The following is a 6,838-nucleotide window of genomic DNA, read 5'->3' as shown; positions in this document are numbered from 1 at the left end:
CTCCAGGGCAGGTGGGGATTGAACTCATGTGGAAGTGGCTTAATCTTCTTAGTGCAGTGCTTTAACCTGCTGCACCACCAGGGAGGGCCGCAGCTAACCCTTTTTATGTGAAACTGGACCTAAAACTTTCAGGCCTGAGCTTTTGACTTTATTCCATTTCCTGATGGAGTCAAAGGTTCTTAGATTCTAGCATCATAAAGAATGTTTCAATGGTGCTTTCCTGCCTGTCTATATAGCCAACCTTGAGTAGAAGTAATACTATTTCTTGATCTTCTTGGTGATAGAGGGAAGGAGAATGAAATGCTTGTTTTCTTTGCTCTTCGCCTTGCTTTAACCACTGGCTCTGAATGTCTCCAATGTGTATAGAGTGTGCCACCTTCTAGCCACCCACGGATTCTCTATCTCAGGTCAGCTGCTTGTTACTCACCCAGCAGCTCCTCCCAAGAATTTTGCACTAAGAATAGTCACTGAATATAGAACTCCAGTATGATCAGAGAGGGATGTGTGCTTTTAAAAAGATGAACAAGATTGGGGAGAAAGCCCACTGGTTAATAACAACGTTCCAGTTTACGTATCTGATTCATCCTCTTCCCTATTATGGAGTGCTGAGGCCACTCCATAATAATATTTGGTGAGTAAGTGTTCCTGGATGAATGTTCTATGAGCAAGCCATCAGCAGAATGACCAATATGAATGCTTCACCTTGCAGAGCGGTTATGAACATGTTCTGGGAGAGCATATAAAATGGGACCCGATTGAGTGTTCTCTGTCTGTCAGACAACAACTCAGAAGGAACACATCAAAGATGAAGCTCCATCTTGGAACATTTTGAATACCTGAGAAATCAATGTGTTGTGGACTAACTTCTTATGATTTCAATTCCAAGTTTTGAAGACTTGTTTGAAGTGGTTTGAACATGTTTTGAATAGTTTTGATCAAATTGCTTGAGGCTAAACATGAACACAGTTTAGTCAATAATGTCAGCAAACATGTGCTTATCAATGTTGGGAGTAACCAAAGATTTACTGACAAGGACTGAATTAAAGAATGGAGCCTTGCATCCAAGCTTTTAAAGTGGTAATAAACTGATCTGGCATCTGGGATGGGACTAGCTGCAGGTGATAACGAACTGGGCCTCACATCCAAGTTTGATAATTAACTGGGCCTAGCATCCCAGGAGATACAGGTGGGAGGAACTGGACCTAGCATCAGGGGGCACAGCGATGACTCACCCCTTTTGAAGGTGAACCTAGAATCTATATAAGAGACCCTTCCCCCCTTATTGAGTAGCTGCGGACCCCACTCTAGGGGCTCCGTCTCAGCTGCTGTCTGGGAGCAATAAACTCTGCTTGCTCAGCCTTTCTGCCTCCCGCCTTTCTTTCTTGAGGCCAGTCACAGAAGTTGGGACAAAACAATCAATATGAATGCAGTATAAAGAAAATTGTCCATCATGGACACCACAGTAGTATGTGGCAGTGATGTCCATGAAGTGATGGATATTTTAAATCTTACATACTGGGGGCCTCCCTGGTGGCGCAACGGGTTGAAGCACAGCACTGAGAAGCTAAAGCCACTTCCACATGAGTTCCATCCCCGCCTGCCCCGGAGGTGACCACATGGCGCGGCAGACCTCTCCTGACCCGCCCGCTGCTCCCCTCAGCAGTGTACTTCGTCCATCTGCCTGTTCTGCTCCCCGTTCTGTCTCTGGTGAATCCTCTCTCCGCCCCTGCACCTCTGGCTTGTACCCCAGTTCTGTATGAATAATAAATAAATCTTAAAAAAAACAAAAACAAATAAATCTTACATCGAGCCTGTGAAAACTTTTTGAGAGTGCTGTCTTCAGCAAGGCCACTATTCATTGATTTAAAAACTGTCAATGAACCTGCGGCATTTGTTCCTGGGACTCAAGACTGATCTTTGTGGGCAGTAGTGAGCTTCAGGAAGGGGATTATCTCGCTGGACACAGCCATAGCTTCACTTGGCTAGCATCAAGGTACATCAACAAGGAGCTTCCACTTGGTACTAGCAGTTGGATGTCAGCTTCTTGTTGGCTAAGCCACTGTCCCAAGAACCAACTCATAGAAAGGTACATCCCAACAAAATTTAGACTTTTTATTTCTTTCATCTTTTGCTTGGAATAACAGTGTAACTAATCTGCCATTGTTTTAGAATATGTAACTTTTGCTTTCATTTATTAAGGGGCATTATCCTGTATGCTATTGGCTTATTAAACATTATTATAAGTTATAATTTCTGCAGTGGCCCTATATTAAATTAATCATTGGTAAAGACAACCTCAGTCTCTGAGTATTATTTTCCCCATATGAAACACAATATCGGGGCTTCCCTGGTGGTACAATAGGTTAAGCCACAGCACTGTGAAGCTATCTGCAGCCACTGTGGCACAAATTCGATCTCCAACAAGGGATGTGACCCACATGGCACAGCAGATATCACCTGTCTCACCCGCTGCTCCCCTCAGCAGTGTATTTCAGTCAATCTGCCTGTTCTGCTCCCCACTCTGACTCTGGTGAATACTCTCACCCCTGCATGTCTGGCCTGCACCCCAGCTCTTGCATGCATAAACAAATAATTTTTTTTAAAAAAAACATAATATCAATTAGTAGTCTTGCAACTGTTTTTTGTTTGTTTTTTTTAATAAAACAGCTTCATTAAAATGCTGGAGAATTTTCCCTTTATGCATGGAAATAAATCCAAGTAGAGTTGATTTCTTTGACTTGTAAGTTTATAGACTCCTAAATTACAGAACTCCTAAAGTTTCATAAAAGTGGTAGTTTAATGCTATAAATTAGAGGAAAGTCTGTGTCCAGATATTTTGTCATGCTCAAAAGGGAAAAATAGCCTTACTCTAATGAGTTGCCATTTTTCAAGTCTTCATAAGTAAGGTATGTTTCTCCATTCACTCATTCAACCAATATTTATAAGTACCTGTCATCACAGACCTCTCTGCTAGTCAGGGAGACTGAGGAGTTAGCCAAAGTTCAAAGTCCACCAAAACCTGCTACATTAGACTGACATGGGGCATTCTGAGAACAAAGAAGAGAAACATATTCAGCCTGGGAAGTACAGTACAAAGATTACTAAAGAAGGTAACCCTTGAGTTGAGTCTTGAGGTATTAGACAAGCAGAGACTGGAGACGCAGAGCATTCCCGATGGAGGAAATACATTTAAAGGCATAAGTATGGAAGAAGTGACACTTTCTAAACACTGGAAAAATTGTCCAGAATAATCAGAAACTTGGAGAGGTGGGAAAAGGTTAGATTATAAAGGACCTTACAACCATGTTATGTTTGGACTTTACCTTGAAGGCTATGAGAGTCACTAATGCATGTTAAACAGGGTCCTGGGAGATTTGCATTTTAGAAAGATTATGGAGATTGCTTAGATATTAAATTCATTTTATAAAACCCCTTTTTTTCCCCAGTCACAGTGTGGTCCAATTATAGAAGACCTACTTTTGAATGTGTTGATGGAAACATGTGCATGAGAAGATGCCATTCTTGTCCCCATGTTCCCAGAACAGTGGGGAGGAGCCGTTCTGGGGACCAGTTAGAACAGCCTTTCCCCCATGAATAGAATCTTTCCTGAAGATCAGTACCATACCATGTCCTTCTAGCCAGAGATAAGAATTGACCAGGAGTACATACAGGATTTCTATCTTCATTGTAGTTGGGAGAAGCTTGATAGCTACCATGTAGAAGACAGAACAATGACTCCATGGAGCAAGAAAGGGAGCCAAGAGAGAAAGAGACTAGGCAGATTGCCTGCAAAGTGATACCACTCTTGGGTGAGTGCAAGCTTATTCCTGGAAGAGTGAGCATGTAGAAGAATAGCTGAACATATGAATGGAGCAACCGGGCTTGCATCCATTTTCCAAATAACTTCCATTTTATTTTAGATTTTAGTAAAGTTCATTTTGAAGATTCTAGAGTGGCTTGGCTATGGTTAGGAAACCAAGGAATTTTTTTTTCATATTTGTATCAAGTTAAGATGGGAACCAAGAGAAACTTGAGTCAGAATCTGAGGTGAATTTTAAGGGAAGTTGGGGTTGGGTTTCTTTGGTCTCCTGTCTCTGAACCTGGAAATGTTCCTCTAGGGATAAAGATAATCTGTGATTTTAAAGCTCTATATTTTAAAGGAGGTTGTTTCAATGTCAAATCACAGAAAGCAGCAGGGCTGCTCAAAGAAATTATAAATCCTCTAACAGAGAGCCTCTTTCTGGGGTCCAGATTTTGAACAGATAAACTATATGACATTAAACCTTTAACCCTCACCACCCACACAACTGGTAATCAGTGCAAAAAGTGAAAAGGCAAACCATTTCTTTCTTCATGGCATCTACACACTAGGATTAAGTTCTGTTTTCTATCAGTACTACTGTTTCACCAGATTAAAACATTGTTAACCTCACTATTATGACTATTACGAATTAAAAGTATTTGAACATTCACAAAGAACATCATCTTTGTACCATCTAACTCGTCAGTAATCAAATTTTAGGTTCAATTATTCCACTTTTGATCACTGTTTCATCTCAGAAAAATATTATGACCTTGACAGCATTTATTGAGCCACAATGACACTCTACACTCTAATTCTATGGATCCATTACAGGCCAAGTTATAAGAATTCAGTATAAATACTTAGCTGTGAATGCTCCTTTAAACTCTGTTCCTTTGTATTGCTGAAATGATATTTTAAAAAGCCACATCAAAGTCTAATTTTAAACACTATAAAATTGGACTGTATTTTAGACCTTATTAATATGTCTGGTAACTATGACTCAGTTTTAAGATTAAATTGTATGAAAGTCCTTTGGCCATTTCAGAAAGGAATGCCATTCATGGACTCATAATATATTTGTTGAGTATCTCGATGTGCAGTCACGGTAAGTAATAGATACAAGATATGACAAGGTTCTGTCTCTTGGAGTTTACATTCTAGTAATAATGACAAATAGATATATAATGTAGGTGGCACTAAGAGCTGAGAAGAGAGTGCGTGGGGGGTGGGGTACAGGTTCATAGAGAACAGTTTTGGAAGGTGACATGAAGGAAGAGAGCTAATCTAGAAGAACATGCAAAGGCTTCATTAGCAAGCTCTTGGTGTGTTGGGAGAAAAGGAAGAAGTCAAGTGTTAGGGAGGGAGAAGTAGTCTCAGCAAGTAAGGAGCCAAGGCCAGCAGCAGTGTGCCAGATGACTAAGAAGATTTGCTTTGATTTGTTTTTATTAGAGTGGTGGAACAAGTAAATTAAAGATACAGTTTGTTAAATCAAACAGAATAAATTAAAAAAACATATTTACTGTAAAAAAAAAGGAGGTGTATGGAAATTACAATTTTTAAAGTTAGGATTTATTCTTTACTGCAATTGTGATATGATTTTATTGCAATGCTTTTCTAGCCTTTCTTACTAGAAACACAAATGAAAAAGACTGAATTAAAATTCCAAAACTGAATAGCAAATAGCTATGGCCAGCGTGAGGGGGGAGGGGGAGGGCACTCTGTGAGAAGAATGTCATTTGCTGTTAATGTGCACAAATGTTAACACTGCAAAATCAAATGTGGGTTGAAAAATAGTACCAAATTCCAAAACGTATGCGTTTACACAACTGTCTTTTGTACTTAAAGACAAAGCCATTAAAGCAATTTTTATTTGTGCCTGTAGGTGTGACTGCAAAGGGACTGGGGATTCTCTTCCACCTGGCTATGATTAAAAAAAAAATGTATCCTGTGCCTTGTGGGTGGGAGCTTCAGCCTAGACTTTAAATAGCTCTTTCCTGATTGTAACAGTTTTAAATCAGCCCATCAGCTTTTCTTTGAAGTAGCATGGTAGTCCATGTCTAGGCTTCATTGTTTTACATGGTTGCTTTTTTTCTAACCACTTCCCGGAGTGGGAGTGTACAAAATAGATCCCTAAATAGATCTCCCAGCCACCCCACGCTGCTGCCACAATTTGGCTGTTAGTTAGCTAGTGGCTGGATGTTTGTCTTCTGGACTTCTTGCTGGCCCTGGTTTTTTGTTATGGAGACATACTGAAGATCTCCTGAGCAAAGTCATTTTAGATGGAAGAACCACATTCAACCTCATGGAGAGCATATAACTAACTCAGAGTAACAAACACAATTTACAAATAACAAACATATGTATTATTTTGAGAACCAAAAGCAGATGAACATTTCCTTGATGTCTCACTGAGACAAAACGAAGGAGCCTCCATCCCTCCCTAATTCAACATAAACCCCAAGGGGGAGGGACCATAGCTGTTATGCTCCAGTCTGATTATGAGTTAACACAAGTAAAGATTTGTTTGGCAGACAGACCCTAAATAAATTGTTGTTCTCAGCATCTACATTTATGAATAAACCTTGATTACAGGAATGAATAAGGAATCTACTTTTGAGGAATTCATATCACCACACCATTGGAAAATAATGATTATGGCCACACAGTTGAGGGTCATAATCGCTAAGGCGCAAACCCACCACCTGGAACACAGTAATTATCAGATTATTGCAAGGGGAAGGCATCAGGGGCTGGAGAAGAGAGACAATTCTTGATGAGGTCCCCAAAGCCTCAGGACAACACAGCCCTGTTCTCCAAGGAATCAGAAACCTCAGGCCCTCTCTGTGATCGCCTTCCAGCCCTGCAGAGGGACCTCTTCCCAAACTTCCACCCCCAGGAATTCCCCTAATCCCAGTTTGAATGGGCGGGGAACAACCGGAATCTTTGTCAGGTCCGCCTCGTCCCGCCCCTCCCCCAGCCTCCCTCAGCCTGACGTCTCTCTCCCGCCACGAGCTCCCCTCGCTTCAGCCCGCA

Source organism: Condylura cristata, unplaced genomic scaffold, assembly GCF_000260355.1.
Source record: "Condylura cristata isolate star-nosed mole 26May11 unplaced genomic scaffold, ConCri1.0 scaffold00012, whole genome shotgun sequence".
NCBI classification, from domain to species: domain Eukaryota; kingdom Metazoa; phylum Chordata; class Mammalia; order Eulipotyphla; family Talpidae; genus Condylura; species Condylura cristata.
Note: the sequence above shows the minus strand (reverse complement) of the source record.